Source organism: Cnephaeus nilssonii (assembly GCF_951640355.1).
Source record: "Cnephaeus nilssonii genome assembly, chromosome: 10".
NCBI lineage: Eukaryota > Metazoa > Chordata > Mammalia > Chiroptera > Vespertilionidae > Cnephaeus > Cnephaeus nilssonii.
Genome location: NC_137081.1, coordinates 22,907,688 through 22,926,607, shown reverse-complemented (window position 1 = coordinate 22,926,607; position 18,920 = coordinate 22,907,688).

Here is an 18,920-nt window from a genome sequence, read left to right as displayed (position 1 = left end):
GTCAGCCCAGGAGCTCAAAAGAGACTGCTCACTTTGGGAAGGTGAGTGAGTTTTCCTGGGTCAGCCATACTTCACACCACGTATTGCATATGCCACCCAAGGGAGTCCACAGCCTCCATACCCTTGTTAAATTCCATGAAGAAAGAATGGCCTGCCAAGTATGTGGACCAAACAATGCAGTTCCTAAGGTCACTTCTTCTTGGAGTAGAGAAACCAAAGATGTGAATTTTATGAGGGCAAGGCAAAGGAACCTGCTAGCCACATCTACTTAGGGGTTTGCAAAACATTTCAAAGATTAATATTGCAAAACCTCAGCCTGGAACAAAACCAATACTCTTTAGGGCTCCCTTGGGGTTAAGTAGGTGGTGATAATAACCTGTGTCTTATATGTGTAAAGCAATTCATAGGCTACACAGAATTTGCATACATTATCACATTTGTCCTCCCAACAACCTTGTTAGTTGGGTATTATTATTAATCTCACTTTTCAGGTAAGAAAAATAAGGATCAGAAATTATATACTGGCTCATAGGAATTTGCTAGAAAGAATGATCAGACATGTCTAAAGACTGCTCTAAGATACAACTGCTGGTACAACAGATAAAATGGTTCTATGAGTCAGGGTTCCGGCAGGAATTAGAAAACTCAAAATGGAATCATTTTAAGAAGTTTAACAATTGATCATTTTACAGAAGTAAAAGTCAGGTATGGAAAGTACAGGAAGGAGAGATTAGTACTGCAGGACTAGTAACAGGGAGGCGGTTACATTCCTAGGCTAAAGGGTTATGGGAAAGAGGAGGAACCTGGACAGAGCACACCTTGAAGGGTGCTGTAACCTTCAGTCAAAGCAAGAAGTGATCGAGGAAAAGAAATAACCCAATTGTCTGTCTGAGTCCCAAATTAATCAAAACCAACTGCAAGTCAGAGGACAACAAGACAACTGAGTTAACCATACATCTGAGTCTCCAAGAGCAAAAAGCAGGTTGGGAAAGGTAAAGAGTAGATCAAATTCAAGATATTGTCAAGTGTTACTTATAATTAAAAACCAATCTACATGCCCAACATTTGGAGAGTAGTTAAATATATTAGAGTTTGTAGAAACAATAGAATATTTATACAGCCATTAAAAATCATTTTCATTCTCAAAGAATGACATCAGAGAGTATGCTCCTCATATAACCAATACTAAAAGGAGCCAGATTTTTTTTTACAAAAATAACATACATATATAGTATGGTTCTAAAGACACTTGAAATAAAGAATGACTAGAAGGAAAGACACAAAAATGTAAACATCTCTGAGTTATTTCTGGGATGCAGAATTAGATTTTTGTCATTGTTGTTTCCATTTATTTAATTGGATATTTATCTATTTTTCCGAATGTTCTATAATGAATACATATTATCACTACAACCTGGAAAATATTTTTATTAACTTAAAGCAGATTATCTTAAATTCTTAGAAATTCTGAAGAATAAAATCTTAAAATTCCTTGGCTCTAGCTAGCATTCAATATAAGAAAAAACAGGAGGAAAATAATTATCTATTCCTCTGTTGATATCAGGCTAGATGTTGGAGATTCTCAGGATATCAAATCAGGTGTTTGTGGGTCTCATAATGTATCTCCATAACAATCCTTTGAGAAAAAAGTCATCTTCTTCTACAGACGAGATGACCTAGGTTTAGAAAAATCATATCCTCTACACAAGGTCACGCTGCTGGTAAGTGACAGAGCTAGGATTTGAACCAAATTGTCTGATTCCAAAGTGAATGTTATTCCAAGAAACTGAGCCATGACCCTAATAGGAGCTGCTGTACTCCCAGGAGTCCTGTCCTACACAGCAGCCTCTCCTTGACCATCCTGACTCCAATGAACTATATTCCAGCAAAATTTCTCAAGCATTTTGGGGGCATCTTGAGCTAACAGTCAAGACTGAGAAAGTCCAGGGTACACAAAAGAACAAGTCCTAGTCTGGTGTTCTATTCGTCAAGTCCTCACTTACAGAATGAGGTGTTTGCTGATCTCAAGGTCCTCTCAAAGGTTCCCTCATTATGGATAATAATGATTACAATCAGCCTTCCATATCCATGGATTCTGCATCTGTAGAGTCAACCAACCACAAATCAAAAATATTTAAACAAAGTTACATTGTTGCTGACACATACTATGTAATTAGGCCAGGATGATTGCCATGGTTGTTGGTTGTGTCTATACTGAATATATACAGACTTACTTTCTTGTCATTATTCCTGTGACAATACAGTATAACAACTACTAATATAACATTTATATTATACTAGAGGTCCGGTGCACGAAATTCATGCACGGAGAGGGGGTTCCTCAGCCCAGCCTGCACCCTCTCCAATCTGGAACCCCTCAGGGGATGTCCAACTGTTGGTTTAGGGATCAGGCCTAAACCAGCAGTCAGGCATCCCTCTCACAATCCCGGATGACTGGCTCCTAACCACTCACCTGCCTGCCTGATCGTCCCTAACCCTTCTGCCTGCCCTCCTGATCACCCCTAACCCCTCTGCCTGCTGGCCTGATAGCCCCTACCTTACCTCCCTGCTGGCCTGGTCACCCCTACCTTGCCCCCCTGCCGGCCTAATCACCCCTACCTTGCTCTCCTGCTGGCCTGATTGGCCCTACCTTGCCCCCCTGCCTGACTGATCACCCATAACCTCTCTGCCTGCCTGCCTGATTGCCCCTAACTGCCTCTGCCTGCCTACCTGATCACCCCTAACTGCCCTCCCCTGCCAGCCTGATCTCACCCCCAACTGCCCTCCCCTGCTGGCCTGATCACCGCTAACTGCCTCTGCCTCAGCCCCCACCACCATGGCTTTGTTCAGAAGGAAGTCGGACATCTGGAAGATGGCCAGTCAACCCTGTCTAATTAGCACATTACCCTTTTATTAGTATAGATAGATTATATAGGATAGGATTGCTTAAATGGGGGGGGGGGACCTTTTTCAGCAGGAGGAGATGCTCTTGGCAGACAAAAACACATAATCCCTATATCTGGACTGATAGCCAGCCATATGCATTATACTGCCAAACTAGTCATTGAAAAATTAAATCACTTTCTTACACCTTACACCAAACAGCTGTTGCCCTTAAAACCTCTCCTCAGCCCCCACCTTAGGTTCTGCCTTCACAGTTCACCCAGATTTGGTTCTGATTGGTTCGTTTCTATGCCAGTTAGTGTCAAAAGCTTCACCTCCTAGGCAGCCATTGGCTTCTTGCACTTCACCCAGATTTGGTTCTGAATGGTTGGTTTCTATGCCAGTCAGCATCAAAAGCTCCGCCTCCTAGGTAGCCATTGTCTCCTTGCAATTCACCCAGATTTGGTTCTGATTGGTTGTTTTCTATACCAATCAGCATCTCCAGGCCTTATCATAGAGACAGGGCTGATCAACAGCCACCCCAGGCTGCTGGCCAGTGGGCTGAACTGCTGACCTCTGGGAGAGAGAGAGGCTTGGCTGCTGGCAAGGCCTGGAGAGAGAAGCAGGGTCTGATCACCCTGCATCTCTCTGAGCATCGCCAGCACTCGCTGTCACTGCTGCTTGACCTGCCTCTCTCTCTCTCTGAGAGGTTAGCAGTTCAGCCCATTTGCCAGCTGTGTGTGCAGCCTGGCATTTGGTCCACGCTGCTGGCGAGCGGGCTGAACTGCTGACCTCTGGGAGAGAAAGAGAGGCTTGGCTGCTGGCGAGGCCTGGAGAGAGAAGCAGGGTCTGATCATCCTCCTTCTCTCTGGGCCTCGCCAGCAGCTGTTGCCACTGCTGATCAGCCCCGCCTCTCTCTCTCTCTGAGAGGTCAGCAGTTCAGCCTGCTTGCTTGCTGCACGTGCAGCCTGGCGTTCAGTTGAGCTTCCAGTCGCTGTGGATGTTACAACCCTGGCTCTTTATATATATAGACTAGGTACTATAATATGGAGATTATTTCAAGTATATGGGTGGATTGTGTAGGTTATTTCAAGTACTATGCCATTTTATATAAGGGACTTGAGCATCCTCAAGTTTTGGTATCTAAGGGAATTCTGGAGCCAATACCCTCATGAATATTAATGGACCACTATATACAGGAAAAGATTTATTGAGTACTGACTATATGCCAATCACTGAACAGTGTGCTTTGATACTTATCACATTGTATCTCCATGACAACCTTCTGACCAAGTCTATTACTATCCCTATGTTATAAAGGAAGACACTGAGTCTCAGAGAATTTCAATTAACTTGCCCAAGACCGAAGAGCTAAGTAAGTGACAGACTAGGATGTGAACACAGATTTGTCTGACCACAAAATCCAGTCTCTCAGAGCTTATTAATTGGGGGAGGTATGACAGGCTTATTTGAGAAATCACAGAATAATAGATCAGCAGTTCTTATTAGTACTTAATAATAATGTCTTCCACTGGGCTTTATGTTGCTCAAAATCCCACCCCAAGGACATCATTGGACATCATTCTATTGTGTATTTCTCTCCCCCACCATGTGAGATGTCACTCCTCGATGCTAGAAAATGTGGCCTGCCTATGTGCCCAGGAAGAGGAGGACACAGATTATAGGTGGGCTTTAGCAGTTTCTGCCACAGACAGCAAAGTGGCTCTTCCTCTGAGTCATCAGCCCCAGACCTCATTCTGAGTGGCAGAAGGAGCAGAGGTTTGAAAAATGGTCCAGTGATGGACCAGTTTTAGCCTCCATTTAATTATCTTATTCTATCCCCAGCACTGTTACAGCACAGCCTCACACAACACTAGGCTCCAGTTGCCATGGACAGCATATTACAAAACAAGACATTAAAACTTCTCAAAGGTCCTGAACCACACAGTTCCCTCAGATTTGTCTCTCATCATTTTAGAAGTTCATAATAATTAACCCATACAAGTGTTCTCTGCCCACACAGTGTCTGCATCCTGGGAATGACAGTGATGCCCACTAAACCGACCTCTCCTTGCTTCTCATGCTCACTCCTCCACTCCAGCTCCATAACCAGAGTTTACTTTTCTCCCCACAAGGGCCTCTGTGCATTAAGCTTCCATTTCACGGTGGGGCAAAAGGATAAGATGTATCTTAATTTACCTGTGTTCTGCCTACCTGGCTTATTTAGATTTTTGTCCTGCTGAGAAAAAATTGCACCAGGCTTAATGATCAGCTTAGCATTTAACCTGTTGCTGACACTTGAGTGTGTTCTAATTCTGGTTAAAATGCATGGACAACATTCAGGCTGGCAGCTTGAGGGTAAGAGATATTCTCTGGCCCTCTGTCATTACTGAATTTTCTGCCCAGTAAAGTAAAAAATAAATAAATAAAGTTATAATGAGATTAAGTCTGAACTTGGAAAATGTCATTCCTTGAATTCCAGCAGCTGGCTTTAAATGCTTTTTGGCATGGGTGATGTCCCATATTTCTAGCCTGACACCCAAGCTTTGTGGTTCCTACAGTTTCCAGGGGCTTGGTGATTCTCTTCTGCCTACCTTCTACAAATTATTAGAAATTAATTTGACTTGGTTCAGCATTATCTGACAATTGCACTGACCGTCCCCCCCTCCTCCCCGCCATGAACCTTTCTGGCTAATTTATATCCCCGCCACACATTTTAATGTCTCCAACGCTGGTGCACATTATTTTAAGCTCATGCCAATTATAATTTTTAATACAGTCTGAAAAATCATGCTGTTACTTAGCAACAAAGGTCACTCCAATAAATAATACCTTGAGAGCCTATTGATAGCCTTGATTCTTTTTCATGGGGATTGAGAGTTAGTGGTGAGACCTTTCCCAGTAACTGTTAATATCTGAACTATTGATGAGTGTCTGCTACTGGCAGTTTCTTCAATCTAGCTCAGCCCCCTTTACTTCAAGTCATCTTTCTCTTCACTTTCACCCCTTTTAGGTAGTGATAGGGTGGGCCTGGTGAGCTCCTCTCTTCCCATCCCTAATCTCCAGTCTCTCTCTTACATGGGGGCTACAACAGAAAACCTGGTTAATGTACATATCCAAATGATAACTGGATTTGGAAACATCAAGCTAAAGTTCAAGGAACCTTTTTATATCAGAAGCCAAGGATTGAACATCACCAATGATATGGGAGACCTCAAAGTTTTTCTTCTTAAATAATTTTTTCTCAGCATTTTCCCCTGGGAGATAATGACCTTAGCAGCAGGCATGTTACATGGGCACAAGGGACAGTCCCTGCAGTAACCAGGACTTAGGGATTCCACAGCACAGCTGGACCCCAGACTGAAACCCCAAGAGCATCCCCCTTGGTGTCTCCTGGGTTCCTAGAGCACTCATTACCTTCTCTTTTCTGTTGGGATGAAGGCCCCCTTCCTCCCTGAGCAATGGGAAGCCAAAGTCAATTTGGAATGCTCGTCACACAGGGTTCTTTAAAAATTGTATACATTAGGAAATCCCTGTTAAAGAGCAATCAACAAAGATCAAGGGCAACTCCACATAGCCTGGCAGAGTCTCTAGAGAAGGAGAAGTCCTGCCGCTCCTTCTGCCCCCTTCTGTCTTTCCAACAGAAAACTGTCCAACATAAGTTGTCCTGGAGGTCAGACTCTGATCATGGACCATTAACTCCAGGCTCATCCCTCCCCATCAGGAGCCTCCATCCTTGGAGGACCACACGTGGATTTTTTCCTATAGTTTGACTCATTTGAGTCCTCACAAGTGCCTAAACAAAAGGAGAGTGGTCTCACACTGTCAGTCCATATTTTATATTCCATAGAAAGCAAACCCAGCTTTATTAGTTAATGTTTATTCATCACCTAGTACTGTGCCAAACACTTTACAGATGTTAGCTATTTAATCCAAAGATATAATGGCAGAGACTCTCTCCTTGACCACACACATCAGGCTCTTCTCGGCCCTCTGCTGGACCACATGTCAACCTTGGGGTTCCATATTCATCCTTGCTGAGTCCAGTTTTAGCAAGACTCCTGTAAAGTCCGTTTAGAGAGAATTCCCCACCCTTGATATCTGGTCACCCTGACTTGCCTTCAACAGGAATCCTGTTAAGTGGGTTTATCAAGACTCCCCCTGCCCTTATGCCTCCCCTTAATAATTTTCCATCCATTGGCCATCTCACCTTGCACTTTGGCAATGAATCCCCAGCTGTCTTTGCTGTATTAAGACCTGAGCCCCATCTCTCTCCCCTATTGTAATACCCTTACTGCAATAGTCCTGAATAAAGTCTTTTTTACCATTTTAACAAGGATTAAAATAATTTTTGTCTTGAATAACAGGTACCACTATTATTCACACCTAACAAATAAGAAACTGAGGCACAAAGGAGAACTCTATTATTTGGCCATCATATATCAGAGACAAAATTTGAAGGCAGAGAGTCTGACCAAAAATCCATGCACTTAACTAATTCCCTTAACTGCCAATATGCTATAAAGTCACTCTCATCCCCTTGTTAGTGATAACACTTTTTTTAAGGGACACCAAATCAGACCAGACTTTAAAATCCTGAATGGTCCCATCTTCCACAGACAAGCTATAAAACAAAATTAAAAGAGATCCTGCCCTTTTAATCTTGTTTTCCTAAATGAACCCCAAAACACTGGACCAGCTAAATGTCTCACTCCTTGGCCAGTTTTCCTGTAGTTGGAAATACCCAGCCTTCATAGCATAATTCACTGAATGCTGTCCATTTGTAAGGTGTTGTACTAGGTACCAAAAGAAACATAGACACATAAGATAGTCTGGTTACGATCTAAACCCGTGTCCCATGGTTATGAAATATCCTAGCGAGGTAAAGAATCTAACTGAGCAAGACACTAGCATCATTCACTTTATCTTTCTTATAATTATAACTTCATTTCATTCCCAGGGACTGGGGGGAAATGCATGTTGGTTTTCTCTAGACCAGCGCTTTTGATATCCAGAAAGAAGGTCAATGGTCCACAGAGAAAGGACCCTGGTTGTATCGTTTCAACAGCCATAGCCAGGTCTTCAGCTCACCATCATCCATAAGCCACCAGCTTCTATTTATCTGATAACCCAGGTGTGCATAAAGATCTAAAGGCATTGATGCCAGGCCAGAATATTTTCCTTTGAATTAAAAATCATCCGAGAGTCTGTTCCGAAATCAGTGTAGCCTGGGGCCTCTAAAGGGGCAGCTATAAGAACATGCTCACCTCCTGGGGCTTCTGCAGCACATCACTCAGAATGAGGGTGCAAGCCCTACAGGTCTCCAGCTCACCCTCTGGCAGGAAGTTGCTTCCTATAGTTATCTATGGGACAAAATCCAGCCCCACCATCAGAAACCATGAAGAGGCCAAAAGGAAAGTATCCATCCTCTCAGATCTAATTCACTTCAGTATCTCTGCTCCCCAATTCTGCTGTCTCTCTCCATGTCTTGTTAGATTCCTAAGCCTACTTTATCTGGATTTCTGAAATGTGTTCATTTCATCATGCCTCCATGGTTTGCATGTCTTCTTAACTGTTAGCTTAACTTTGACCAATGGTAAAAGAGAGCTTTCTTCAAACAGGGTCTCCATGGTCTGGACTTGTCCATGAATATAGTCACCAAGTATTTATTGGGAGCTATTAGATGTCAGGTTGTGCAAGATTTTGAAGATACAAATGAATAAGATACCAGCCTTGTATTTATGGAATTCAGGATCAAATAATGGAAATAACTATGTAAATCAATCATTGCAATGCCTGCAATGAAGTTTGTTCAAATCTCAGAAATAGCACAGAAAGTGACATTGAGAGAAGCAGAGACATCTACACAGAGGTGGAGGAGAAGGGGATAAATGTGCTAGATCTTAAAATCCAGAGGGGAATTCCAGTAGGAGAACTGGCACAATCATAAACAAAAGTACATGAAAGAGCCAGCTGGGCTTAGGAAATCCAGTAAGTTCTTCACTGTCAAAGTCTGGTAAGTATGTTATGAAGCCCAAAAGAAGGTGAGGATAGACAAACAGCAGGGGCCAGATTTTGGAAGGCCTTGAGTGACCTACTGGGGACTTTATTTAGCAATATTAACAGCCTGAAGTCTTTAAGGTTTACAATAGACAGTGTCCTGCACAATGCACTACATGTGTATGACATCATCTAGTCCTTATCAGATCCCAGTGAGGTAGGTATTAGGTTGAACAATAAGAAACATAACTAATACTTCACCAGTTGCCCTATGGATGTGGAAACCTCATGGTTCAACCTAATACTGTTATTATTATTACCATTTTAAAAATGTGGAAATTGAAGCATCTTACTTTCTTTCCCAGGTCACATGGCTACTAAATAGAAGGGGCAAGACTCAAACTCAGACAGTCTGACAAGTATTATCAGATGAGGAGTAAATTTTTAGATAAGGGACTAAAAGACCGCAAAGGAGTGAGAGTGAACTGTGTGGTTACACACAGAGCATTCTGAGAGGAGGTGCAGAAAATGCAAATTCCCTGAAGCAAGAATATTCCTGGTATGTTCTAGAAACCCAAGGAGGCCAGTATGGCAGGAGTAAAGAGAAGGGCAAGGAAGAACATGTAGGATATGAAGTCTGAGAGACAACCTGGAGCAAGATTGTGTCAGGCTTTATAGTTCAGTAAGGACTTTGGCTTTCATTCTGATTGAGATGAAAAAACACATGACATATTTTAACAAGATCATGTTGGCTGCCAGTTGAGAATAGACTACAGAGGAGCAAAGGCGAAAGCAAGGTCAGTTAGGAGGCAAAAGATGATGGTGATTTGGACCAAGGTGGTGGCAGTTGAGTGGGGGGACTCATCCGGATGTGTTGATAGTCTGGATAGAAAATGTGAGAGAAAGAGAGAAGGCAATGATAGTGCCAAGATTTTAGAAGAATGTGATTACATTAACCAAGATGAGGAGGTTGCTGGTAGAATTGGCTACAGGAGATTATCAGAAGGTCGTGTGTGGAAATGTCAAATGTTCATTGGATCAACTAGAATTATCAAGTAGTCAGTTGGATATATGTGTCTATTTTGGGGGAGAGGTCCAAGCTGGAGGATATATTTGGGAGCTATTAGCAGACAAGTGGTGTGAAAACCATGTGACTGGAGAAGATCACCCAGGGAGTGAGTGTGAATAGAAAAGAGAAATGGTCCAGGAACAATCCATGAGACACTCCAGTATTTAGAGCTCAGAAACCTGAGAAGCAATCAGCAAAAGAGACTGAGGGGAGTGATCAGAAATGTGAGAACCAGAGGCAGCTGTTGGTTTGAGCATAGAGATCATGAAGGTGAGAACTTACTCTAACTTCCTAGACCACTTCCTTCTTCCCACTGCTTCAGGTTCCCATCTGCCCAGTGCTGCTGGTCCCACAGACCTCAGTGCTGACATAAGTGTCTGAACTACCAGGGCAGTCATCACTGAACTATTCCAGCATCAGAATGTTTTTATTCAGTTAATAAGAAAGCATCATTGCCTGAATTATATGACTACACACTCTCTGTAATCAGAAAATCCCTTAAGAGTGGGAATAATTTCATGTTTTTGTTTGTTTGTTTGTTTGTTTGTTTTTAGTTCAGGGTAGTTACTATGAAAATAATTAAATTTCTGAAAATTCTGGTACTTTTCATGTAATTTCTAAAATTACTATTTAGAATTATCCACAAAAAAAAACTAATATTTTGCCCTGGCTGTGTGGCTCAGTTGGATGGAGCATTATCCCATAAACCCAAAGGTTGCAGGTTAGATTTCCTCTCAGGGCATATACCTAGGTTGTGGGTTTGGTACAGGAGGCAACGATCAGTGTTTCTCTCTCTCTCTCTCTCTCTCTCTCTAAAAATCAATTAAAACATATCCTCAGGTGAGAATTTGGGGGGGGGGGGGAAACCCACTTATGTTTTGCTGCTGGAAATTCCAGAAGAACTGGTGTTTGCACCCTCCCAAGTCAATCTTACCCTCTTTGATTACATCTGCAAGCTGGTGCCTTAACAAGGCCGGAAGCTCCTCAGCACGTGTGAAACTCCCCTATTAAATGTTGACACAAAAGCAAACATTCATCAAGGAGACTTCAATGGCAGCCCCCACAACCCGGAAAAACAACATATAATCAATAGCAAAATTCCATTTCTACAATTTGCTCCTTGCCTTCCAGTTTTTATTGAAAGTTTTCTATCCCGTAGGAAAATTGCTTCCTTGATACACAGGTCACTTTCGTGATCCTCACTTCACTCACACACACAGTTTCATTTCCTCTCCCATTTATAACGCTGTGCACTAAGCAGCATTTTCTCTTCCGAATCTGTTGTAAAAGAAATGATGACATTTCACTGAACACAGAGTCAAACATCTATATGAACACACAGATACGGGTAATACAAGCATGAATGAGTTCCATATGTTTTTCAAAAAAATAAGGTTCTACTAGAACATGAGGGCACCCAATGTTAATCATACACACATGAATTTTACTTAATAGTCTGCCAGTGGCTTTGATTTCTGGGAAAATTAACATTTTGGTTTATGTAAATAAGCTGTGCCTTTGAGAGAAACAGAAGGGAAAATGATGTTATTTTTTTCCTTTACTGCAACAGAACTTCCTCCTTCTGGTTTGTATGCACCAGCTGACACCAAGGGAAAATCTTCTCCTGCCTTCCAACACTCACCTTCCCTTGACCTTGATTAATATCTGAAATAGCTAACAAATCACGTTTGGCTGTCCAGGTCTTACTCATACCTAAAGGAAATCAGAGAGCATTTATGCACAAGGCAATGTGTCTTTGCAATCATTTTAAGTGAATACACAATGAGAACTGCCGTGAAGTGTGCTCTGGCAGATGGCTCTTTCCCTGCCAACCCCCAGAAAATACAGATATGCTGAGCTTTTATTTGAACTTCTGGAGGCTTTAATGCACCATTATGTGATTTCATTGCCCTTTACACGTGTTAGCGTATGTGTTACACCTTCAAATACAAGCACGTTGGCAAATCTACCCCCACCCTCCAAGACATAGGGGAAAAAAGACTTTGCAGGTTTCTGGCACTGCCCTGATGTGGCATGAGTGTTCCCACTGTGAGCTTCAGAAGAGCACAAAGCTCAGAGAATTCAGCTCTGTTGTCACCCTTTTACCCAGGAAACAGACTCTGGGACAGAATCAAAATCACTTCCTTCTGAGAAATCAAGGATGCTTGTAATACATCATTTCAGGAAGAAAAACTTCTGAGGTAGTTTTTTAAAGAAGACGATGTCTATGTCTCCGGCATCTATTTAGTTAGAAGTCTTTTGATGTGGGATTTTGACACCAATCAGTATTGCCAGAGGAATCATTTCAGTAGACTTCAGGTTTCTAACGGAGTCCCACAAAGAGGCTTCAACCACAGCCTTCCTCAGTCATGTGGCAGCATTTCAGCCACATGGCAGCTTTGGGAAATGCCCAGGGTGGGAGAATCCTGACACCTGGTTCTGAAGCGCTCCACCTGACCAGTATCTGACTAACAGAGTCACTGATCCTCTATCAAATTGCACTTTCTTTATTCAAAAGGGGGCTATTAGTCCATATCAGACAATCCCAATATTCTAAAACAAGGGAAAGATTAAGCAAGCCACAACACATCCAATATATGGATTACTTTGGAGTCAAGATGAAGAATGAGGGAGCTCTATTGGTGTTGGTATGGAAAGAGTTCCAAGATACACTAAGGTACTATATATAAAGAGCAAAGCACAGAACCAAAACCTACAAAATATTCTCATTTTATAGAAAAAGCATATTATTTCATGTAGAAAACTAAACTTTTAATAAATTCATCACATGTTTATGTATAAATATATATGAATATATAAATATATCTATATAGATATAGAGATAAAGATAGAGATAGAGATAGAAAATGATATATGAATGTGTGACATACATGTCCATGCTTAGAGATATGTCTAAAAGGATGTTCATTGTATTGATAACTGTAATTATCTCCAAGGAGGGGAGTATGATTGGGGTTAATTAAAGAGAGGAGTTTTCTCTTTATCCTGTGTACTTAGACATACTGGATTTTGTTTTACAACAAGAATGCATTCAGGTATTACTTTCATAACATAAAATTGAATAAGCTTAAGATGATGTATCATTTGTTTATTTATTCACCTAAGATTGAACAAGTGCTATGGCAGACAGTTGCCTCTCTACTATTCATTCCTCTCTTCCTCCTTGATAATGTGATCTTACAATGTTCCAAGCTGAACATTTTCTTTCCCCACCTTCCCTCCAGCTCCAAATAGCCAGGGATGTATTCTGGACAATGACACATGAATGCAAGTGCCAGAGGGAGGTAGGAGGTGATACGTCCTCTCCCTGCCCTGAAGGGACAGGATGTCTGGAACTGCAGCAGCTTTCTTGGCGACGTGAGGTGTCAAGTATGAGGCAAAGGCTAAGAGAATTATAGAGAGGCCTTGTGTTTCCTAACCAACACAAGTATCTATGATACACTGAACAAAATTAAGTTGACTTTACAAGAGAGAGGAAGCATTATCAGCAGCATAAAGCACCTGAGATTATGTGATAGGATGAAATCCAAAATATAAATAAGAAGAACAGAAATAAAATAGGAGTGCAGTAATCTGCATAGGGGTGTGGAGTCAATTAAATAAGATTCTATGGAGGAGAACCAAGATGGAGGCATATGCAAATGCCTGCACTCGCCACCTCCCACAACCACATCAAAATTACAACTAAAATACAGAACAACCATCATCCAGAACCACCAGAAAGCTGGCTGAATGGAAGTCCTACAACTAGAAAAGTAAAGAAGAAAGCACACAGAGACTGGTGTGGAACAGACTGGTCTAGCACCCACATGGACCACTTTTTTAATCAGGAGGGAGATCACCTCTGTGGAAGCCACTAGGAGGAGCAAGGGGTCCCAGCCCCACACCAGATGCCCAGGCCAGGGTCCCAGAGCTGAGAAAAGAAGTCCCTACGGGCAGTAAGAACTAAGGGCTGTAAAAACCAGTGTGGAATGGGGCTGAGTGAGACACAGGCTGTTGGAGGCCCAGCTACTCCTCTTAAAAGGCCAGCACCGTGAACTGAATTTATAAGGACCCACTTCCTCTGAGCTCCAATACAGGGTGAGGCTCTGACAGACCCAGACACATACAAGGAGAAACTGGACTGTCTGGCATCCAGGCAGGAACTCAAGGGAGGGAGGTGCTCGGAGTGGTCATTGTTACCTTGCTGGGACCTCCCGGGTTGCAGGGTTGACTGGCAGCCATTTCTGTTTTCTCAGCCCTGGTAATTCCCTGAGACACTGCCCCCACCTAATTTACAACCCCACCCAAGTATGCAGCGGCTTTTGCATATGAATGGCCTGTCCTTGCTCAGGCTAAAAACCTGTCAAATGAGCTGCAGCTGGGTAGGGAGCCCCAAACCTATCAATAAAAGACTCCATATCCGGCATTAGCACCAGCCAGCCTTGGTTCACAGCTGGACCTCATGTGGGCACTTCCAAACCTGATACAAACAGGAGGAATCTGCAGATCTCTTTGTATCTCCTCCTGGGTGGCCCCAAGCAGTGGCTGACTTTACATCTCCCTGGAGACCCAAGAGCCAGTGTACCCAGTGGTCAGTGTCAGGCCATAAAAGATTAAAACTCTTCACATCCATAAGCAACACACTCAAGGGACAGACTCAGTGAGCACCAAAGCCCGACTAAAGCAAGTCCGGCTTCATAAGGGTGTATCCTACACAGAAATTCTCCCACTGTAGTCACAGCCAATTGTCCTGGGGTCAACTCTTCCCAGGACACCAACAGCAATCAAGTCTCAACTACAACAAGACTGTGCATACAGCCCACAAAGGGGTACATGTAGAGTTCCCAGGTCAGGTGATTGGGGAGGCTGAGCTAGTGGGCCCTATAGAACATCTACTACACAAGGCCACTCTATCAACTCAAGGAGTCATAGCAGCTCTACACAATACATAGAAACAATCACAGGGAAGCAGCCAAAATACAGAGACAAAGAAACATGTCACAAATGAAAGAAATGGAAGAAAACAAACTATTGGATATAGAGTTCAAAACCATAGTTATAATGTCACTTAAGAATCTTCTAGAAACCTCCAAGGAACTTAGTGAGACTTTCAAGGATCTTAGTGAGAATGCCAAAAAAAAAAAAAAAAGGAAAAGGACCAGTCAGAAATTAAGCATATACTGACTGAAATAAAGAATAATATATAGGGATTCAACAGTAGACTAGAGGATCCCAAGAATCAAATCAATGATTTGAAATATGAGGAAGCAAAAAACACCCAACAAGAAGAGCAAAAAGAATAAGAATCCAAAAATAGAAGATAGTGTAAGGAGCCTCTGGGACAACTTCAAGCATACCAACATTCACATTATGAGGCTGTCAAAAAAAGAGAGAGAGCAAGATATTGAAAATCCATTTGAAGTAATAATGACAGAAAACTTCCCCTACCTGGTGAAAGAAATAGACTTAAAAGTCCAGGAAGCACAGAGAACCCCAAACAAGAGGAACCCAAAGAGGACCACACCAAGACACATCATAATTAAAATGCCAAGGGCAAAAGACAAAGAGAATCTTAAAAGCAGCAAGAGAAAAGCAGTTAGTTACCTACAAGGGAATGCCCATATGACTGTCAGCTGATTTCTCAACAGAAACTATGCAGGCCAGAGGGAGTGGCAGAAACTATGCAGGCCAGAAGGGAGTGGCAAGAAATATTCAAAGTGATGAATAGCAAGAACCTACAACCAATATTACTCTACCCAGCAAAGCTATCATTTAGAATTTAAAGTCAGATAAAGAGCTTCACAGACAATAAAAAGCTGAAGGAGTTCATCACCACCAAACCAGTATTATATGAAATGCTGAAGGGTATTCTTTAGGAAGAGGAAGAAGAAGAAAACAGTAAAGATAAAAAATATGAACAACAAAGTGGCAACAAATACATACCTATCAACAACTGAATCTAAAAATCAAATGAATAAAAAATCTGATGAACAGAATAAACTGGTGAATGAAATAGAATCAAGGGCGTGGAAATGGAACAGACTGATGATTCTCAGAAGGCAGGGGGTGTGGAGGTGCAGGAAGAGATTATACAAAGATCTTATATGCATGTATGCATTACCTATGGATACAGACAACAGGGTGGTGAGGGCCTGGGGTGGAGTGGGAAAGAGGTGGAGGAGAGCTATGGGGGGTCGGGGGGGGGGAGGGTGGAACATCTGTAATAATCTGAACAATAAATATTAATAAAATAAAAAAAGATTCTATGTGTAAAAGATATAGAATGTAGGGGTAACAATGTACAAATATAAGGGCAGATTTTTTTTTTCGCATTTTTGGTCAGGGTGTGCTATGAATAGTGGCTAAAATTTCACACCACAGTGTTTGAAATTGTGGCATACCACACATATGAGCTAATTTCTCTGTACCTCAGTTTCCTAACCTGTAAACTAGAATCACACTAATAATTACTCCCATGGGATTATTGCAAGGATTAAATAAAATAATGTTCAAGAGTTTAGCACAGAGGTTGGCACATGGTGAGTCTCAGGATGAGTCAGTCATTATTAATATAGGATGATGTAAAGGACATCCAAAGATCCCTAGGTGCCAAAATATACCTCCCATGGCCTCCCTGCTAGTCAAAGAAAGTCCCACGATAATTACTATCTGGCTTAAGGCCTCAAAGATCACTGTTATACAAGAAATGTAGGGCTCACCTGAGGAAAGTTAAACCTTGATATTCCAGAAATATTTGTAGGGCAGCTATGACAAGTGAGCAAGGCACTGAGCAGGACAAAAAAGAATGCCAAAGATGTGCTCTGTGTTCTCAGGGAACTCGAGGACATAAGACATAAAATTTGCAAGGAAAGTGAACAAATATATGAAAGGTAAGTAACAGCTCATAGTTGTACAAGAAGTGTCACGAGTCAGTGTATGATGAATTGGCAAACAGAGATTCAGAGAAGCATTAAAGCCATCCAAAGCCCAGAGAGATGGCTGTGGGGGTGATCCAGGACTGTTTCCAAAAGAAAAGGAATCTGCACCAAGGAGGGATGGCTTCTGATGAGCAGAGGAGCATGCCAGGAAGAGGGTGCAACATGATCCAAGTGATGAAAATAAGAAATTCCTGAGCACATATGAGAATGACATGAGTATGGAGACCATGAGTGTGGGAGTGAGCCTGACCAAAGCAAAGGGAATCAGCAAGGGCCGTGCTATATCCTTAGAGATGGGGAAGCAAGGGTACCTGGGAGTCTGAATACGAAAGACTTGAGATAATTGAGAAGTTTGAAATGCAGCAAAAATAACCATAGCCTTGTGTTGACACTTGTCGGGAAGCAATGAGTAGAATTCCAGAGCTGAGAGAGTGAGCAAAAGACAATTCACTGGGACCTGCTGTAGTGACACAAACGGCATATCATGGTGAGAGCCTGAACTGGGATGGGTCAGTGGGAGCAGGCAATGAGCACTCAAATAATGGCAAATATTTTTTGGTTCTATTTTTACTGATTTTCACCTCTACTCACACTAGTTTATAAGATTAGTTCCTGCATGAAGTGAGACCTGAGGGGAAAATGCCCAGGGCAGGTAAGTTTCAAGGAAGCAAAGGAGAAAAGAAAGCTTAAGAGCCAGGACACTGCCTTAGCATGCAGGTGGAGAACTGTGTGCAATCCAAGGTATGCATGGGAGTGCTGGGCTCTCAGGGAGATAGAAAGGGAAGAGAAGAAAGGAAGACAGCAGAGGAAAAAATATCTGGTAGGAAAGATTTGACCCAACTTGACCAATGCATAGTCTGAGCTTCAGCTGAACCCAAGTCAGTTCAGTCTCTCAAATACTGAGACAGCTCCTCCTGTGTGCCTAGCCCCAATGCTCAGTGAGGTTAGAGTCTGCTAGCATGTCTCAGAGCTGTGCTCAGATATCTATACTGCAGAGCCAATGATAGCTGTCAGAGAGCAACCAAATGTTTTGTGAACTCAGCCTAAGGAAAGGCTTCCCCTGGATGGGCTGAGGAAGGGAACTTACCTCAGATGAGGTGAGATTGAAGAGGCCAACTTTGGATGGTCTTTGAAAACAAGTGGACTCTTAGAGAAGGGAGAAGAGCTCTAGGAAAAAAGAATCTCACAAACCTAGTGCCAATTGCAAAAAAAAAAGACTTGTGCTTATCTGAAAACAAAATAGTCCAGTTTTGCTGTAGTAAAGATAAGAATGAGACATAAAGGTGAACAAATTGAAGATGTCTGAGAATGCCAGGTGACATGTTTGTCTTAACTGAGTAAAGAATGGAGAGTCAGTCATGCGCTTCCCCAGGGGAGTGGAAGTGTGGGCAGCTGTCCATTTTGGGGGTAAATCTGACATGGAGTGGAATGGCATGGAGAGGAGAGACATATTATAATAGAACAGGCAATGGCAGCTGTAATGGAATAGAGGAGGCAGGTGTGAGCAACATCTGGAAAGAAGATTCTATAAGGCCAGAGGACTGATTAAACACCATGTGAGAAGGGGGAAATATGTAAAAGTCAATCCTAAAGTTTAGTTAACTATGAATAAGGACATAATTTATTCATTCACATTGGGTTTGAGAGTCCCAAAGAATGTCCAAGTGGGCAGCACCACAGAGATATGCCTGATTCTAAGGGGAAGGGGGTGCAGAACATTCCATTTATGGAGTGGAAGAGTAGGGTGGGAGAATAAGGCAAGATTCTACTGAATCAAGTCCTTCTAAATATAGAAAAATTCCTTTGGGAAACTACAGTGGCACTCGTGGGAGCATCAGGACTGTACAAAACATGAGGAAGACTAAGAGCTAATCACTCAAGAACTGAGGAGGGTTGACTTAGAGGAACTGGAAGAAGTAGGGTAATCAGTTGGCTCAGCATAGTTTTTGGAAAGGTTCTACCTTGCAACAGATTAGTTAATAGTCAGAGTTGGAGAGTCAGCCAAGTTCAATGCCCAGGATCAGGCC